Below are 21,003 nucleotides of genomic sequence, written 5' to 3' on the forward strand. Positions count from 1 at the left end.
CTCAGTCACCTGAAGTATCTCCCTTCTCTTTCCTGCTTGAACTTTATCACTCACACCTTCCTAAGAGCTTCCCCCACACTATTAGGCCTTCTCTTTTAGGCATACCACATCTGGCTGGCAAATTTTTACACAACCATAAGATGACAATAGAGTTTTCCAGTTGCGTAAGGGTGGGGATATTAGCCTTGGCTGAGATTTGCCCTCTTGGGTGGTATGATGATGATCTTTCAGAACCCCTAGAGATGACCAATTGTGTTGCTTCTCAAGAAATCAGGCATGAAAGCCTATAGGTTGGAGGGATAAGTCAAGGTTGCTGCTACTGTACTGACCATTCTGATGCCCAGGAGTAGTCTTGCATAAGCTCTTGGGTCTCCTACTGGAATCCTCCAGGCTATTGGTTTTATAATATTTCAGTCTCCGTGCCCTAAATGTAGCTCTGGATGACTCAGGACGTCAAATAATAGATACATATGAGATTATCACCTGGTGGTCATCCAGACTTTTGCAGATATAGAATGTCTATTCTCCCTCCTTTCATTTCTTCAGAAGCAGGAAGGAGAGAGCAAAGACAGCAGGCAGCAGCAATCAGTGGGGATGCCTCTAGAGTCCTCAAGGGTTCCACTTCCAGTGCACTTCACTGTGCTGAGGAGACAGCTGACTGTGGAGAAGCAGGTGAAAGAGGTGACAACAGCAGCAGCAGTTCATTCATCATGTATTCCCTTTTTCTTTCCACATCACTCTTTTGCTAAAACTCCTGCTGGTGTTTTGTGCTTGGTCTATCAATCTGGGCTGCATGAATCTGAACATCCACTAGACATGGTAGCAAAGAGATACAGAAAACCCTTTCTGCTGTCATCTAATGACCATCTGAGGGGTGGTGGTTTTTTATCTATATTTTTTTTTGAACAGCTACATTAGCCACAGCTGGCACACTGTGATGTGTTGAAGGCACAGGAAGAACCAGTTAAGCCCAATGGTCCTCTGGCCACCTTTCAACATATTTACATTACTGACTAATTTTTCTACAGCAGAAATTGATCTGGTATTTAATTCTTTTATTGCTGTAGAAAAGTTTGGGGATGACCTCAAATTTCTTAACTGCCATGTGGTTATATTCTGACTGGCTACAATTCTCCACATGCATTGAGGAATTAGCAAAATATCTCAACAGTGGGTACATGCATACTGAGAGTAATAGATGAACAAAGGAACATCTTCTGAGGGTCACTAGCCTAGCTCTCCAAAAAGAGTAATAGTACAGTATTTTGGATACTTTGCTCAGGCTTCTCAATTTATCCATACAACAATATAATTTTAAAAATGTAGTATTGAAGTTTACCCTAAGGAATGTTATATTTTTAAATAAGGGGAATTTTTCAAAATATGTTATTGCTGTTTGTGATGGAATTCAGAATTCTGGAAGCACAAAATCTCAACTAGAGTATGCTGAAAAGCTTGAATTTAAAAAGTGTATTTTGTTTCTTCCAGGACATATCACCAACTGTATAAAACAGCTGCATACATGCTCAAAGCTGTTTGGATGTTTAGGAAGTGTCAATAAGGACATCTGCAGTGAATGGACAAACCACCATTCATTCAGGCAAGGCATAGAAGGCATTTCCTTCCCCCCCATTCATTCAGACAACTAGTACCCATAGATCAGATGCCTGAGCAGACGGGTAAGAGAGTTCATACTGACTGCAAAATCTAAGCCTATGGCTGTTGATGGGGAAGAAACTTACCCAGGTTTGTCCCCTTCTTGTTGGCAAAAACCTTTGTCTTGAGACCAAGGGAAAAGACAGAGAGTTAAGAGATGTGGGGGGAAAAAAACAGACTACCTGGGTGGGGATCAAGAAAAATAACTGAGAGAGAGAAAAAGAGACTGCTGAAAGACGTAAACAAGATGAAGATTGGAAAACAGCTCTATGTATTTAGTGAACTATTTTCCAAGAGAGACTGGAAAAACCACAGTACAATAGTTCAAAGTTCAAAGCCAGAGGTGATTAGGCCGGTTATCCTCTCCAGGCAACTGGCAGCCCCAGTCACCACGCGGGCACAAGCCAAAGCAAAAACCAAATATCCAATTATCTAAAGCAGTGGTCCCCAACCTTTTCAGCTTTGTGGACCAGTGGGAGGTGGGGAGAAGGGATTGTTCAGTATGAGCAATGGATAAGCATGCACACACAGCTCCATTTGCCTGAATGGCAAGCACATGCACCCGCCACTCGGGCAAATGGAGCTAAGCATGCACTCACCCACTGCGCAAGTAGAGGTGCACATGTGCATGAGCTTGCCCACCGCTTCCGTGACCCGGTTCCAAACAGACTACAGCCTGGTATTTCCCCACAGCCCAGGGGTTGGGGACCACTGATTTAAAGGGTGCCCCTAAAAGCAGTTTTAGAGGAAGACAAATGGTTCCAAATGCACAAGAGTGAATGTACAATGCAAGATGGTCTAAGCTTGGGTGGGGGCCAAACTGTATGTCCCACAGAGCCAATGGACTAACGTCTCTATCAAGGAGGGCAGAATGTCAGGTCTGCCAGCTTCAGCTTGGCACCTCATAAGCATCCTGCCATCAAAGGCTATGCAGGGGAGGGGAGTATAGATGGGCAATAAAGCTGTTTGTGTATGTGATAGGAAACAGGAGGGGGGAATGACAGGTGATAAAGACCAGAGAAGCTCAGAACCAGTTTGTACCAGCATCCAAGGCCAGGCATCCTGAGAAAGTTTGTTGATTACCCCAAAACACTCAGCATTCTCAAAACACTCAAAACAAGTTCCAGTTGGCTGAAGACAGACTGGTCATGGAGGGGGGAGAGGGCTGGGATAAGGAAAAAACTTTCTGTATCTTTCAAGTATGGGAAACCCAGAGTTTGCCTGACTTTGCTGCAGTCAACATCTCTTAGTAAAAGAATTTTTCTCAGCTTCACTTCAACCAAATGGAGTCAAGGGTCTTTCTTTCCTAAGGGATCAGATTGGGACAGGTCTGACAGTGCCACTCAGTCATTGTTGCATCTCTCCCCCACACCCTGTCTCTCTCCCTCTCCCTCTCTTTTTCCCTCCCTCCCCCTCTCTCTCATTGTTATTCTTCATTCTTTCACTGCAGATAATTCCTTGTTTAGCCATTTTCATTTACTTCCAAAATAATATTTATTGACATAAACATTTTTCAATTTTACTTCTTTACATCTTAAATATTCCTTATTCTTTCTGAATATATTCCTTGTAATACTTTTTCTCTGAATACAGGTAGTCCTCAACTTATGACCACAACACAGCCCAACGTTTCAGTTGTTAAGTAACATATTTGTTAAACAAGTTTTGCCTCATTTTATGACATTTCTTGTCAGAATTGTTAATGAATCACTGCAGTTGTTAAGTTAGTAACCTGGTTGTTAAGTGAATCTGATTTCCCTGTTGACTTTGCTTGTCAGAAGATCGCAAAAGATGATTACATCTGGGACACTGTAATCATCATAAATATGAACCAATTGTCAAATAGCTGAATTTTGATCATGTGTTCATGGAAATGCTGCAAAGGTCATAACTGCGAAAAATGGTCATAAGTCAGTGCCATTGTAACTTTGAACTGTCATTAAATGAACTGTTGTAAGTCAAGGACTACTTGTACATATTATATAATATCTTTCTTTTATCCTAATTTCTGAAACAGTCCTCCTCCTATATGCATTTTTTTGTCATCTACAACCTGCAGATTTCATTTTATCAACCTTTTCCATACTTCCCATTAGCACAACACCACCAAAAGTTAGTCAGGCCCACACTCAAAACCTCTCATTATCCTTATACCTTTTACTAATTTTATTGGTCCATCATAAACAATGAATCCAATCTTTTTATATTTCTCCCATTAATATGTATATATACTTAATTGGGATCTCTGAATGATCCAATCACTTTTTTCATCTCATTCCTCTTTATCCTCTTTATCCTATGTCAGTAAGCTCTTTCTATACATGCATTATCAATTCCTTCATTTAGACCTGTTACATTTATTTCTCTTAGTTTAACAAACAAAAAACATCTATTTTTCATTCATTAATTCATCATTTTTATCATTCCTCTTTCATTCTTATGCCATGGTTGTTACTAGATAAATCCAGAGTTCTACTACTTGTCATGTTTTTGTCAGTTGATACTTTCAAATAAAACTTTCTAGTTTGAGAAATTCCCTATTAAGCTTATGCACAGTACCAGATAGTTTTGGCATAATTTAAAGACACATATTCATGATCTTCTCAGCATCTCTTAGTCACATGTTTGCTATTCCAATCGGTTAGTAGGGTAACCTATTGCCCTGTGCTTGATCCCTTCTCCCCCCCAAGAGTGGAGAAGATTGCCTTAAATAAAATATCTCTTCCTAAGCTGCTTTCTCAGCAGTGCAGCTCTTCCCCAAAAGGTTCTGAATACAAATAAAAAAGCTCTGTGACCTTAATTACCTAGCTCCCAACTGCTGCCTGTAATTGACAAGACTTTAATCATTTTCACACCTTAGACTTAGTTTGCCTCCTAAGCAGCCTGGGGTTTACTGTCCAAATCTGGGCAAAATAATTGGAAAATTGCGACTTAAGTTTGACAAACCATAGAATTTGATACCTGAATTCTACACAAATTTAGCATAGCTGCTCTTGAATGTATGTAAGTTAGCTAAGTGATAACTTGAAGACAATAGGAAGTATTTTTTTTTCTTCCAGAAATTTTACAGCATTTTAACATCATAAGATCTTTTAGGATGCATAGTTATCTAAGAATTATATTACTAATTTATGAAAATTAGCATATATTAACCATTTAATAATTGAAGAAATTATGCTATACTTTATTTATGAGTCTGTGTTTTACACAGAATGTAAAGCAGTGGTGGGATTCTGCCGGTTCTAGGTGGTTCGGCTGAACCGTTTGTTAAAATGCTGGTTCGCCCTGCCCCTTGCCCCTCCCCTCCCCACCATTACTTACTGGTGTCGGGTGGGCAGGGAGGTGCATGGATCCAGTGGGCAGTGGCCACAAGCTGCTGCCCACCCGATCCAGGCACCACGCGGCCACTGACCGAAGCCTGACTGCATCCAAGCCTCTTGGTAGTCAGCCGATTCTAGCTCCTCGCTAGCCACGTGGCCAGCGAGGCACTTTAATCGCTGGCTAGAGACGCGGATGCAGGCAGGCTCTGTCGATGACCGCGTGGCGCTTGGATCGGGTGGGCAGTGAGGTGCATGGATCGGGTGGGAGCAGCTTGTGGCTGCTGCCCACCCAATCCATTCACCTTGCTGCCCACCCAATCCAAGCGCCACGTGGCTGCCAACAGAAGCCTGCCTGCATCCAAGCATCTCTCTAGCCAGCTATTAAAGCGCGGCCAGCGAGGAGCTTGGATCAGGTGGGCAATGAAGGATAGAAGGGGGAGAAAGATGAAGAAGAGAAAGGGGGGGAGAAAGATGGCGAGAAAGAGAGGGAGGAAGAAAGAGAGATTAAGGAGAGAAACATTGAGAGAAAGAGGGAGGAGAAAGATGAAGGAAAGAAAGGGGGGAGAAAGATGGAGAGAAAGAGAGGGAGGGAGAAGGAGAGATTAAGGAGAGAAAGATTGAGAGAAAGAGGGGGGAGAAAGATGAAGGAGAGAAAGGGGGGAGAAAGATGGAGAGAAAGAGAGGGAGGGAGAAGGAGAGATTAAGGAGAGAAAGATTGAGAGAAAGAGGGGGAGAAAGATGAAGGAGAGAAAGAGAGGGAGGGAGAAAGAGATTAAGGAGAGAAAGAGAGAAAGGGGGAGAAAGAGATGGAGAGGAAGAGGAAGGGAGAATGGATTTGTTCTGGTAATTGGTTTAACAAGCATGGCACTGAAAAAATGACTTATGACCGTTTTTTCACACTTAAGAACATTGCAGCAAACAGTCATTAGGGCAAAGAAACTATGTCACATGACCATCTGGACATGCCCACCCGGTCACATGAAGCACCGCAGTTGTGACACGAGTGACATGGTTATTAAAAATGCTGCAACAGGCATAAATGATGACCGGTCATAAGTGTGAGGACTGGTCAAAAATGCGAGAACCTGTCAGAAATCACTTTTTTCAGTCCTCTGGGTAGTCCCTATGTGCATAGGGACTACCCAGATGGCTGGAAAAAGTGATTTCTGACAGGTTGTCACACTTTTGACCAGTCCTCACACTTATGACCAGTCATCATTTATGCCTGTTGCACCCGATCCATAGGGACTACTCAGAGGGCTGAAAAAGTTATTTTTGACCTGTCCTCACACTTTTGACCAGTCCTCATACCTACAACTGTCCTCACATTTTACATTTTGCGCCCTATCTTGTAACCGTGGTGAAGAGAAGCAGTTGTGAAATAAGTGACATAGTTGTTAAAAGTGCTGCAATGGGCATAAATGTGAGGATGGTCATAAGTGCGAGTACCGGTCAGAAATGACTTTTTTTAGCCCTCTGAGTAGTTTCTATGCCCATAGCCATGGCCACCCGGTCACATGAGCAGCTAGCCACGCCCACCCAGTCACATGACCACCAAGCCACACCCCCAAAATAAGCCATGCCCATAGAACCGGTTGTTAAAAAATTTGAATCCCACCACTGATGTAAAGGCATCTGTCTCAGAGATGTATAAGGGGATTGAAGAAGCAGCTCAAAAAAGAAACCAGAGTCTAAAAAGTATGATTATAAAATTATAGAAACTTAGTATGATGTAATTAGGAGTCTAATTCCTTTAGAACCAGCTCCATCCAGTTTGAAACTTTTATAAATGCCCTCTACACAACCAAAACTGCACTAATTCCAGGTTGCGTCTTTCTTTGATTAGTTTCCAACCATTGTTTCTTGTCCTTCTCTCCGGTGTTTTGGAGAATAACTTGACCCTCTCTTCTTTGTGGCAGCCCCTCAAATATTAGAATACTGCTATCATGCCACCCCTAATTCTTTTCTTTAGACTAGTCAAGCCCAAATCCTGCAGCTGTTCATATGTTTTAGTCTCCAGGACTTTGATCAACTTAGTCACTCTTCTCTGAATTTTTTCCAAAGTCTCAATATCTTTTTTGTAGTATGGTGACCAAAATAGGTTTCAATGTTCCAGATGTGGTCTTACTAGGGTTTTATAAAGCGGTAGTAATACTTCACATGATATTGATTCTATGCTTCTGTTTATACAACCCAGGATTGTATTAGTTTTTTTGGCTGCTGCTGCACACTGCACACACACCTTCAGAACTCTGGGATGTAATCTGTCAAGTCCTGGTGATTTATATTCGTCAAGGTCAGATAGGTGTTCTCTTACCATTTTCTTGCTTAGGAGGCGGATTGAAAGAGTTCTATCAACAAAGTCAGTGCTTATGGGAAATGCCTTATTTCTACAACTAAAAGATGGCTTTGTAAATGGGTAACTATGGTTGGACAACCCTAAAATCTGATCAACTATATTCTCTGCTACCAAGGAGAAGGTCCATTTAGTCAGTTAAAAAACAAGATTGGATGTTGACCATGCTCAGAAGAAGCTGAAGCAGACTTCCTAAGGTTAAAAATTATAGGGATATTCATTGTATTCATAAAGTAAACAGACACCTGCTACTTGGAAGGAAAATTATGACTCTCCCAGTTGTAACAAATACTAACCCCATCAGAAAGGCTAGACAAAAAATTATATATATACACATATACATACATACATACATACATATATCGAACTATCCTAAAAGTAGGAGTTCCAGGTATAGCTATAAAGAAAAAACAGACATTGCGATCTCCGGAACTTAAAATATATTATCTACTTAGCTTTCGTTAGCCTCTGCTAATATCGTCAGAGTGTAAAAACTACCATTGAAGAGATATTTGCCTTTATACATCATTGATCAATTTGGTCATTGCACGCGTGATAGGCCCATCCACCCGCCTCCCACCTATAATTAGCTCTGTCATTTAGATACTTCAGACATATTAATCGATGGAGGCTTAGCTCCTGTTGCTTCCTCCCCTATCTCGCCCTGCTTGGGCTGCCCATCCCCAGGGAATGACGCTGAGCTGTCAGATATTGCTTTAACGGCATTCTCTCCGGCTCCTTCCCACATACCACTGCTCCTCTGCCTCACAGGCACACTTGATACGTCAACCAAATTTGTTTGTTGTTTTGCCCATGATCTTGTAACTGGCCCAGCTCATTCCTCATTATCCATGTCTATTGTGGCTTAAAGCCGCTCTGCTGGGCTCCTCAGCATTTGGTCCGGGCTGGCTATGCCTCCACAGGACAAGTCTACATGTCCAAAGGGGGGAAGGTTTGCTGTCGATCTCTATTCCCCAATAGAAATTGGTCTCTCTCATCCTGCAGGATCTTTCCTGGTGCCTCAATGCTTGGTAAGCCGGTAGCAGGTCGATGTGTCTATTGATGGAATTATTGTTGGAAAACCAGGCTTCTTTCAATAGGTGTCCCCTTTGGTTGTATCATGGGCAATAACTTCAGCCTCTTGAAAGTTGAACCTGTGATTGTGCTCCTTCATATGTGTCCAGATCTGGGAGCGCTGTTCTTTGCGCTGTTCTTTGCACTGGACAGCCAGTTCATGTTCATGCACTCTAGTCTGTAGCCACTTAGCTGTTTCCCATACATAGTTACTTGCACAGTTATTGCAGTTAATACAGTAAAATACCGAGGATGCTTCCTCTTTGGGTAATGTTTCTTTTGGGCACATCACTCTCATTCTCAGAGTTTGATCTGGTTTGTACGCCACCTTGACCCAATGCACTGAAAGAATGAGTGCAGCAGTTTCAAAAACCTCCCCATATATATGGAAGCACCCTCCACGCAAATGTTCCACCTGTACCCTCAATGGGCTGTCAGGCCCTGGGTGTAATACACCATTGGATTAAGTCCATAGAATAACCATTGAATGTGGCAGATCTGATAGAGATGTGCCCGCTCCTTCGCTTTGGCCATCAGTGTGCTGCAATGGGTGTCTACCCTATTGGACAATGCCCGAATGCAACTAACTTTATGTGCAGTGGGGTGGTTGCTCTCATTGTGTAAAATACAATCCATACTCATGATTTTTCAATACATGTATTTCATTCAGGGGCTCCGGCTTTCCAGTGGAGGGAGGCAGCATTCCCCACCCAACTTTCTCTCCCTGTATGGGGTTGCGGAACTGGGTTATTGGTGAGGATGTCCTAGCACCTCGATGGGGACCAGGGAAGCCAGCAGGCGGGTGGGCAGAGAGGTGTGAGGGCCTCCAAAAGGCCAGGCAGAGCCAGTGCATGCACACCGGACAGCTGGTCTTTTTGCGCACATGTGCACCAGAAAACAGAAGACCAGGTGGCTGGTGCGCATACGCGTGCAAGAAACCAGAACATCATCTGCTCTTCCATTTTCACCATGCACGCATGTGCGCATACACACTCCCATTTTGGCACTCAGTGCAAAAAAGGTTCTCCTACACTGCTGTAGGGTCTCCCATCAAAACAGTTGCTGGCTGCATTTCACGGAGCCCAGCGGAGCTCCACTATTTTCCAGCCATTCCTGCCGTGATGTCAACTGGAAGTCCCTGAAAAAATATATTTATTTTATTTATTTTATTATTCATATTTATATACCGCCCTATCTCCCAAAGGACTCAGGGCGGTTTACAGGCATTTAAAAAACAGATAAATACAGTCTAAAAACAATTAAAAAACTTATTCTAAAAGCCTAATAATTAAAAATATAAGAATAAAACCCAATTTAAAACCCGTAAATTAAAATCTAGCTCAGTCCTGCGCAATTAAATAAGTATGTTTTAAGCTCGCGGCGGAAGGTCCGAAGGTCCGGAAGCTGACGAAGTCCATCTTTGGCACAAGAACTAATTATTATTTCCTAGATGAAATAAACAAGAGGATTCTTTGGAAGTACTAACAATGAAATTAAAACTATGGTATTTTGAAGACATAATGCGAAGGAAAGAATTGTTGGGGAAAGCCCTAATGCTTGGAAAAAGTAAAGGCAAATGAAAAAGACACTGACAGAACACAAAGTGGCCAGAAAATATCACTGATGACACAAGCAGGAGCTTAAGAGTATTCAAAGAAATGGTTATCTGACAATCTTAAAAGAAATTATGTCCATCAAAACATGTGCAGATATTTTGACATTTTATTTTTTTTAGAATGTGAAACTCTAACGGAAGCAAAGCTAACATCTTGATGATTTCTGCTTTGCCTTTATTTCCTTTCTCCCTTTGAAGAAATAACACTTGAGGAAAAAATAAATCAGGTAAATTCCTTCAAATGTAGATGAAGGGAGGTGGCTTCCTGTCTGCTAGTGAGGCTAATGAGGTAAACAAGTAGCACATTTGAAAGTGAATGGAAAAATTATTTAGAGAGATATCCTTGTGGATGATCAGAAGAAATAAGTGGTGTTTAAAAGGAATCAGAACAGGAAGTATTCTAGCTTTACAGTGATCAAAACCAAAACCTAATCAAATTGCCTTTAAAGAAAGTCTGCAGTCCACTTGCTCTTTCTGCTGGCACTGAAAAAGATATATGCTTTTTTCAAAGCATTAGGACTCTAAAATTGTGCCAAAAAACATCTGTTTCCATATGCCAGAAGAAGAAAGTGATGACTCTGAGGAATCAGAAAAGAGGGGACAAGGAATGAACACTGGCTATAATACTCTCTGAACTGAATATAGTAAAATGCACACACAAACACACAAACACCCATACACAAAGACTCCCTGAAATGTGTGGATAATCAATAGGAATTTTACTTTTAGTTAATAGCAGAAAATTGGTAGTGCTAAATTTGATCTGGAAGCACTATATATCTTGATGTCCCCCAAGCAGTAATAGTAATAGTATAATACAAGATACGATTCAAGCAATGTATATTTTAAAAGCATTTTATTTCAATAAAAACTTTTCCAGGTAGAAGTGAGATTGTTTTTCAAGGTGGAAGAATACAGGATATCTCACTGGTGTGAATGTCACTATCAAAATGGAAATAAATAATAGATCTCTAAATAGTATTGTCAGCAACCTTCCTAATTTCACACAGCTAAATTTTTTTTTAAAATAAACTTTTTTGTAAACAGAATAAAATCAAATAAGCTAATATGTTGAATGAATTTACATAAGAATGAAAAAGACAGAAATGAGCAAAGACAAAAGTAAGAAATCAAAGAAATAAAAAGAATGCAATGAAGTGACTTCTAGTTTTTTTTACAGCCATTAGAAATATATATTAACCTCTTATTCTCTGGTTAAAGCATTTACATTTTTTCTATAATCCATTATTTCTATTCTAAGCCATATATATCATGACTTCATTTTTTTGTTTCCTACAAAATAGTCAATAAGGGGTTTCCAATCATTTTTAAACTTACACAATGTCCTATTTCTCACACAGCTTTCAAGAGATGGTTTTGCAATTAGAACGATATAGCTTAGAAATGATATAACTGATGTATCAAAGTAAGAGAAAAAGGCCAAACCTGGAATCATCCAATCAACAGAGAGACAGAATGTTAAAGTAAAAGCTGGAACAAATAAAATACCACCAATTTGCCATCCTTAGGTAATTATGAATGAGAGATTACTATTTCACTAGGGACACATAATTTTTTAAAGCAAGTGGCTTGCTGTCATAACAATACAAGAGAGGGCCTCTACTTTTACCTGTCTGTTCATTAAAAAAAAAACACCTTTTAATTGCTGCCTTTTAATTTATGGCAGAGCTGTCTTACTTTTCCTTTTTTAAACAGGAAAATACAAGGACTCTCCTATTGTTCTGATTACCTCTCCCTTGATGTATTTTAACCATAAACGTAATTCAGAACTACTAGATATTTTCCCTATTAGAATTGGAATTAAGTTGAGGAAGGAGACATACTCTGCTTTTTAAATCGTTTACTTTTTCTCATATTTTGTCTAAGGATAAGCTTAGACGGTAAATGCTGGTAAAACTTAGGAACTTAAGAAATGAGAGGCACATATATCAATGTGCCTGAGGGAAACCCCAGTGTTTACAGAAGTAGAAAAACATCTTTTAAAAAAATCCTGAGGGACCAAACACTGCTTTGCCCTCCCCCCTCCCCCTGAAACAGCCCACTGAGTACTGGGAATTCTCAATTGCTGAGGAATGTAGAGCAAGAAGTGGAAAAGAAAAATAGAGGAGGAAGAAAGGAGGAGGAGGAGGAGGAGGAGGAGGCAGGGACCAGGAAATGCTCTCAGAATAGCTAGTTGGAATCAAGATTTGGAGCACCTCTTTGAGGGAGAGGATATACTTCAACGTTTTGTCAAGTCCAAATGTACAGCTGCAATATATTGTTACCTGATGGAAAAGACGGTGTAGATTAGATTAACAGTGTATAAAACTTTAAACTTTTCAAACTGCAGATATTGAAACCCTGAACTCTTTTTTCCAAATAAAGGAATGATCTGAAGGCATTTCTCCAGTCACTAGAGAGCTTACATGTACTGAAACGCAGGGCACTTTGTCTTATGAAGCGATATTAAGCCCTAAGAGGAGCTCAAATCAGTTTGGGCAAGAAAGTGATCTCAAATGTCAAGAATCATTTGCACTTTTTTGTGGCCACTGGGAGCTCTGAGCAGAACTGAAGCACTCTTGAAGAAACAAATAGTGTTTGCTTATTCTTTCAGACCGGAGTTGCTAAACATAAACTAGAGGAGTAGGTGGCTATTACAGCTATCCTATTGTTACTGAATAATTTAGAGAATTCTTTCTCTCTCTTTTTCTTTCTTCCTCTCTCCCCTTCTAAAATCCAGAGGAGATTGTGATAGGAAGAACTTGGAAGAAAGCAAAGCAAAGCAAAGCAAAGCAGCTTGTGGCTAACTGCAGCCAACCTTTCCTCTTTACACAGGGTTTGTAAAACAACAGCGCTTCTCAATGAAGCCGGCTCCCTCCTCCCTTTCTGTGCAGCCTTTGTTCCACCAGCAAAGGTCAACCGTTCTCTGTTCAAAGCGAAAATACACCCCCTGGTTATCAGATTTAGGAATTCTGTAGGGAGGTTGCAGATGGAACATGTTTAAAGCAGGAAGAGTGCTGCAGTTCTCCGTGAAGAGAGGTTGTAGAGGTCAACAACACGTAAAAAACAATCCCAGAATGCTGACAAGCTGTGTAAGTGGGAGGAGAGTCTGGTCAGTTTAGAGAATGGAAAAGGAGGAGAAAAGGGGAAACTGTTACCGCATGTGAGAACTGGGGGGTGGTGGTGAGGTGAAGTGTCAGGAAGCACAAAGAAGAGAAGATGTACACAGAGATCCAGGTGTGCTGACTAAAGATAAATAAGATTAGAAGAGAAGAATGTAGTATGTGAGGTCTCTGCAAGCAGTGGACATAATTATCATGCAATTGATAAACAGATACGTAACTGTTACAGCTAGTTGCCAGGTAAACCTCAAGAGTTTCAAGCTTGTCAAAAGTTTGTCAGATAGTATTTACTTTGTCTATTTGCTATGTGTGTGAACAGCTGGAGGACAAAAGAGAATTAAAACTCTGCTTTTGAGATGCTTGCCTAAACATCAGAAAGCTTTTGCCCCTCTCCACCAGCTCCTTCTGAATTCAGTGATTTTTCAAAGTCCAAAACCTTCATTGTTGGTATAGAACAATGGCCTACCCAATCTAGCACTCCATCTTTGGCCTCTTCCTAGCCTCTGGGCAGGTAGCCATGAACAATTTCAGTTGAAAAGACTGATACAGCCTTTCCAGGATTCGCTGGAACCTGAAAAATGTGATGTATTTCTTTCCTTTTGTATGGTAATTTTTGCCTCTGAGTATTATGGGTTCTCCTGTAATGGATAAAGCTGAAGACTGCCTGCATAGCTTGGTTTTTTTCTTTTCTTTAAATGTGATTCTGGTTAGAAAGTGAAAAAACAGCAAGGAATAGTTAAGGGAAACCTGAAGGAATGTGACTGAAACCAGGAGTCAAATTTAGTTTGCAAGATTCCCCGCATTCACATTGCTAAGGATTCTCTTGCAGCCTTTCCCTGGTCATCTCTTCTAAGAAAGAAGGGCCACTTGTGGTACTTAAAACAATGTTTGTGTCTTTATTCACTCCTACAACTTTCCATCCGAGTAAAGGAAGGCAACTATGCCATCCCCTTGAGGTATCGGGAACGCTGAGAAGCAAAAACCAACAGAGTCCAAGTCATTTTGTGGCAGCAGTTTTAAGAACTTCTCCGTTTTCTTTCTTTTCCTCTGTATAAAGAGGAGGTAGAGTAATGTAAATACAAAAAAAAAAAAAAAGTAGAATGACCTTGTTTCCTGTTGATAAGACAGCTTTCAAAGTCCATCCCAAGCATAAATGTAGGACAGAAACTTTTGTCATCTTTGCTTGCAAACACATGGAAGTAATGCTTGTAGTCCTCTGTCTCCAATTACATTTAACTACTACTGATTCATTTTGTTCTATTTTATGCTTTAGGGAATAAGTTCATTTAAAGCATGCATCAGAGATGGCTGATGGATGCCCTCTCAGTGGCTTTCCAGAGCACCAACTATTGTATCCTTTTGGACAGCCTGGAAGATGTAAGGATAGAAGGCATAAGTGGTAAAAATGCCATTCCTAACTCTCAGGTAGGTTTGAACTGGTGTTATTGAAAGACAGTTGTTTCTTCAAATGGAAGCCTTTTACATGGTGTCATTACAGGCCCCATTCTGTCTTTCCAATAGCTGCATGCTACCGTCAGGAGACCTCAGGAGATTTGGAACTTGATACTATCGGTATACTTAAATCTATTTGTCTATAACATGTTTGGATAATGATGTGGCTCCTATGAATGTGTGTCTGCAGCTGTTAATGAGCTACACCGGGTCTAATAAAATGAAGCTGCAGAAAGTTACAATTCAAGTAGAGTGACATATTTTCTCATTCTTACTTTCCAGAAGAGCAGAAACAACATTTGTAATTGCTTCTGGATCCAAAACTCTCCCTGTTTCCAAGAACGAGGCAAAGGCCAAGAGTGTCTTTTATCATGCCCTTTCTTAAAACAAGATGACATTTAAATGGTAATACACACTCTGGTAACCTCAAGGGTTGACTTCTGCAATGTATTGTACGTGAGCTTACAATTAGTACATGATTTAGTAGCCCAGTTGATTTCAGTTGATTTCTGGATACCACATGTTCTCAAATAAGCAGGATCTAGCACAATACAATACATGGATCTAGTTAATATGTCAGGCATTTTATTCAAGTACTATTCACACACTGTATTCGTCATCTCTATGACAAATGAAAAGGTTGTGCTCTTGCACTTTCATGAATTTGCATACCTGCCAAATTTGATGATGAAAGCAGCCCTTTGGTTTCACACTTCCCACTCTGCATAGAGATTTGCTTCTCAGCCTGTTCCTTCTCTCTTCCTCTGAAACCACAGGAAAAGACCTTTCAAAGCAATCCTCTTACAGATGCCCATCTGTGGCTGGGCACCCCACTGTTTTATGCTTGTTCTCTTGGTTCTGTTACTGCATGAACAGCTGTGCCCTTGAGAATGCGCCTCCCTCCTTTACCTGGTCTCAAGATGGTGGCTTTGGGAATAAGGAATGAAGCCATTCCCCCTCGTTCTTGTAGGATTTGGGAGCAGGTTTCCACCTACTGGGAAAATAGATTCCAGCGCCCCTAGGAGATAAATCCCACTCTTGGTGACTCTGAAAATCTCTGGAGTCATCATGAGCTCTGGCCAGAAAGCAAAAATGTAGATGAAAAAAACTGGTTTTAAGAGTAGTGGAGATAATTCATGGACGAACTTAAAAGGTCTCAATGAAATGTATTTTCCAGAGTTTGGGGTTTGTTTAACTGGGTATTACTAAAAATGCAGCACTAGGGGAGATTCTGTTCTCATCATGTCATTATTTTTCTGCTATGTTGTAGTATCCTTTTTCTCTCTTATTTCAATGGATGCAAATTCTCTTTTCTTACTTCTCTCACACAAGCTGATCATATTTATTTATTCAATTCAATTTCTATAGCCACACATCTCAATCCAATTGACTCTGAGGGTTGTGAAAAATATTACAATTAAAACCATTAAAACACAAAACAGTTACAAATAATACATATAGGCAACTGGGAGTTATCGTTAATAATTACATAAAAAGTAAGACTACAACTAGGTAACAAAGCCCCTTACACTTTCAGAACCCCCAGGCCTGTCCACACAGCCAGGTCTTATCTTTACAAAAGGCTAACAGGGTTGAGGCCAGTATGAGCTCCGAAGGAAGAAAGTTCCAGAGAGCAGAGGCTATTGTTGAGAAGGGCACCGCTGCCAGCTGACATTCCTAGGCTGATGGGGCCCACGGTAACCCTAATTTACTAGACTGAACTGGATGAAGAGAAATTATTGAGAAGAGATGGTCCCTTAGGTAACCCAATCCCAAGTCATTTAGGGTTTTAAAGGTAGCAATCTGCATCTTGAATGCAGTGCAGCTTCCATAGTGGTGGTGTTCTATGTACTGTATACCCATCACGATTAAGTACCTGTGCAGTTGCAGTTGCATAAATTGAAGTTTTTGAATGGTATTCAAGGGCATCTCCAGGTAGAATATGGTACAGTAATCCAAACGAGAGGAAATGAGGACATGAGTGTGTGCAAAGGTCCTCCTAGCCATGGTGCCACCTACTCTTAAAGCAGGATCTGCAAGCCCAAAAGGACCCCCAGATTACGCACTTGATCTGTCTTGAGCAGCGCTACCCATCTGGACCCCACATGTAAGCAAGGGTTAAGAAATCTTGGCAAGAGGCAAGAAGCCCAACTATTTCCATTAAAAACTGTGAAGTTTGTCTTGGTATACCCATACAGGGAGTGAAACTTAAAAAGCAAGACTGAAAGATAGAGAAAACATTTTTTTTTAAAAATGAGCATTTCCCTTTTTTATATCTTAAAACTTATCCACCTAATAGACAACAGCCTTAGTGAAAGAAAAGTACTTGAGAAGAGTTTTTGAAAAGTAGCATATGCCTTACAGAAAAATTAAGATAAGCTAACAAAAAGCAGAGGAGGACAATAGGTGGACAAGCTATGTCAGGGGAGTCAAACTCAAGGCCCGCGAGGTGCTTAGATCTGGCCTGTGGGGCTACCCTTGAGACAGTGATGGACCAGCCCAGGCCGACTGGGCGCTGATCTACAACCTCCTGGCGGCTGGCAGCATGCTGGAAGAGGCCGTGGCAGCTGAAAGCAGAGCTCAGGAGGGCCCAGCGCTCCCCTCCAGAGCTGTGTTTTCGCTGGCAGCATGCTAGCAAAACAAACTACTAGCATAACCACCAAACTACTGGCATTTGATCACAAGGCAAGGAGGCATCAAGAAATGTTTCCCCTTTGCATTTGAGCAACAAAGAAGGGACATGAAAGGAGAAAGGGAAAGAGGAAAGACAAAGAAAGATGGGAAGAAAGCAAGGAAGAAAAAAGAAGGAAAGAGGGGAAGGAGGAAGAAAGAAAGGGAAATGAATTCCGGGTGCGCTTCAAGGTTTTGGTAATGATCTTCAAAGCGCTCCATGGCATAGGGCCGGGCTACTTACGGGACCGTCTGCTGCCACCGAATGCCTCTCACCGACCCGTGTGCTCTCACAGAGAGGGACTCCTCAGGGTGCCGTCGGCCAGGCAGTGCCGACTGGCGACACCCAGGGGAAGGGCTTTTTCTGTGGGGGCCCCCACCCTCTGGAACGAGCTTCCCCCAGGTCTTTGTCAACTTCCTGACCTTCGAGCCTTCCGCCACGAGCTTAAGACACATCTATTTATCTGCGCAGGACTGGACTAGAATTTTAAATTTTTAAATGTTTAAATTTTAAATTTGGTTTTAAATGGGTTTTATTATTTATATCTCTATTTTAAATATTCGGCCTATGTAATAAGTTTTTTAAATTAATGTTTTACCCTGTATATATATATGTTTTTTTATATTGCTGTAAACCGCCCTGAGTCCCTAGGGAGATAGGGCGGTATAAAAGTGTGAATAATAAATAAATAAATAAATAAGAGGGAAGGAAAAGAAGAAAATAAAAAAAAGAAAGGAAGGAGATTATGAGAGGGAGGAAGAATCTGAGGGAAGTCCTGCCTTAGTACTTGGCCATCAGCAGCCCTGCTGCCCTTTTGCCATCACCTTGTCTCCTACTCCTGACCTCTCGTGGTGGTCTCCCAGCCTATCACTAAGGATGCTTTGGTTATAAAGTCAGGTCTCCTTGTGTGGAGAGGGAGTGGGCCTCCTTCTGACCCATACACTTTGCACACACCATGAACAACCTGACCAAGGAGAGTGAGCACAGCAGCAGCCGCCTCAAGGAGGTAAGCACATCCCGGCACCCCCTCAGGGAAGCGGGGCTGGGCTGTGGGGGCCCAGGGCCTGGGAGCTTGAGGGCTGGGCAGGGCACTTGCCCTCTGCTGCATAGGGCTCTGGACAGCCTGCACCGCTGTGCAGGGGTCCACCACATGGCCTGAGAGGGGATGGTGAGGCTTCTCTGGAGGACAAGGGTTTGGCCCTTTCCCTGGTCTGGCCTTCTTCCACTGGAGACAATGGATCCCCCCAGCCTCACCCAGGCCACCCAGGTGCCCCTGACACACGTGACATTGAGCTGGCCATGCCCACCTTGGCTATCTCCCCCCCCCCCGAGGTCAAACACAACCCTGATGTGGCTCTGAATGAAATCAAGTTTGAAACCCCTGAGCTATGCAGTTTCCAAATTTGGGGAAGTCTTGTTTGTTGATTGTTATCACAGTTGCTTTTATTTAACTTCACTTCCAGAAGTCCAGAAAAATGTAACATTTGAAGTGGACTTTAAAACAGTTTCCACTTGAATTCAAGTGGTCTGCACATTAGGGAAGAGAAAAAAAGCAAAAAGTTAATGCTGGAAGGATGAAAGAATAAACACAAGTATGAGAAGGTAAACAAAGCCAAGAGGAAAAGGAGTAAAATGAAAGATATATGTCTCCAAGTTCATGCATTATCCCTCAAATCATAAATCTCCTTTTTATTTGCTTTATACAATCCATTTTCTCTGTTAAATTTTATTTCTCTCAACTTGCTTTTCCTTGGCAAATTGAAACTGGAATAAATTGCTTTGTGTTCCACATTTTGAAAAATCCCAAGAAGTATAGAACCGAGTTTAGATTTCTTTTGGATTAAAGAATATTACAGATTTAACTCCATTGTTTAATCTTTTGCAAGAGATTGCCAGAGAGACAAATAGTTTTGTCTTAGTCAGCAAATTAACTGCATCAGATGCTAATGCTATTTGCCCTCTGGCTATGTACCTCTAGTTTCAGCTAATTTCTACCAGAAACTCTTATATTTTCAATCTCGCTTTTGCTGTTTTTGAAGTGGGATACTTTTTAACCATATCAGGAAAGATTCTCCAAATCATTGCTGGCGCTATTCCGTACTTTTTCCCCTTAAACATAATAATGTGTCATGTTTAAATATAATTTAAATAGGCAAAAAACATTATTAATAACAACCAGTATCATCTAGAGTCACAACTTAACAGCCAACCAACCAATTTACCAGTAGTGCTAATGTTTCTCAGCCCATATAGTCCTTGTCATTGTATGGTAGTAGGACAGAGATCCTATTTGGGTACAAGAGTGGAAAGTGACTTGCGTTCAAAATTTAACACCTAACAGCCAGAAATCTCAGAAGCAATGGGAGAAACAGACCCTTTGTTTGGGTAAAATGAGTCTACTATAATAACTGAGACTGCTCCAGGAAGATTCTTGGGAGTCCTCCAGAGAGATTCACACCTGAAGTAGCACTTTGTTTCCTGCCAGTTTATACTAGCTTCTCTGGATGTACTTTCTTCCCTTTGTACCTGTGTCATATTTAGTGGCAATCCAAACATTTACATCCCCTGCCAAGGAAGGCCAAGCCAATTTCTGTCTGTACTCTTTCTGCTGCAGTTTTATTTAAGGAGGCCTCTGGCATGATTGGCTGCTGAAACAAGTTTAATCTTAATCCCCATTGGTCCAATATATAGTGAAAAGCTGCCTTAAATAATGGAACAGGAACATATTTTCTTTACTGCACTGTTAGCTTTTGTTGTCTGGCATAGAATGCTCTTTCTAACCTAATTTCTCTGCTAGTTGGTTTCTGTTTGACCCATGCAAGGGTTAGGGTTGCTGATTTTTTAATACTGTAAGTGGGTGCATTCCTGGAGAAGGAAAGCTTCAATACTGCAGTTTTAGTCTGAATTTTAGTTCGTAAGTTCTTTTAATATTACAAAAAGGTAAATTGTTACTTGCTCCTGAAAGCAGAACTACAGTTTTTTTTCCTATCTATTTATACCAGTGAATTAACTTTGCTAGAGACTGACTGGCCTAAAAATAAGCCAAAAAATCTTATGCCATTTCATTTATTTGCCAGTTAGAAGGTATGATAAAATCAGTAGTGTATAACTGGCTTCCATACGAAAGAATGGAAAAAATAATTTGGAAAGGAAGTGTTATTTCAGCTTCAGATACCTCTGACTCACTGATTCGCCGGAGATTTTTCTGGATCCAGCCTGTGGCATTTTATTAAACCAATGACCACTTTAATTTATCTACTCGTTGCAATCAGTAAGCAAATTTAAACAGACAAAGTCTCGGAAGCAAAGCAAAAGCGCTGAACTGAGGGACAATCGGCAGCGCTTACAGCCAGACCCTCGAAGATAGCCGTAGCTTTCCGGTCCTGACAACAGCCCCAACCATGCCAATCAAAGGGCCAGAAGACGCAAGAAAAGGCGTCCTTGGCGAGTGAGCACCAACTGCGTCAGAAGCGGCTCTTCCCCTCGCTCTGAGCTGCAATCACGACCTGGTCTGGGCTCCTGATGGCTGCTCGCGAAGCGCATGGGAACCGGCGAAGGAGACTCAAGCTGTCTCTTTGATCTGCTACGTTACGTTAAATCCCAGTGACGCCCTCCCGTCTTACAGAGGCCATGCGGGGTGTTTATTGGAAAGCAAAGTCCCGCGTCCAATGGGGCCTACTTGCTCCTAGGATTGGGAGCGCAGCAGCTTTTGGTCACTGTGCAGCATCGGCTGGTCT

The 21,003-nt window shown here is 41.4% G+C and overlaps 1 long non-coding RNA gene across 1 annotated transcript; it reads left to right on the forward strand.

Annotated features, from left to right (window-relative positions):
- Positions 1-13,019: 13,019 nt before the first annotated feature.
- On the forward strand, positions 13,020-14,788 carry LOC131195576 (uncharacterized). The gene is made up of 3 exons (XR_009154482.1): positions 13,020-13,113; positions 14,417-14,568; positions 14,665-14,788. It is a non-coding gene; the product is annotated as an uncharacterized LOC131195576 (long non-coding RNA).
- The last annotated feature ends 6,215 nt before the right edge of the window (positions 14,789-21,003 follow it).

The sequence above is a fragment of the Ahaetulla prasina genome, chromosome 3 (assembly GCF_028640845.1).
Source record: "Ahaetulla prasina isolate Xishuangbanna chromosome 3, ASM2864084v1, whole genome shotgun sequence".
NCBI lineage: Eukaryota > Metazoa > Chordata > Lepidosauria > Squamata > Colubridae > Ahaetulla > Ahaetulla prasina.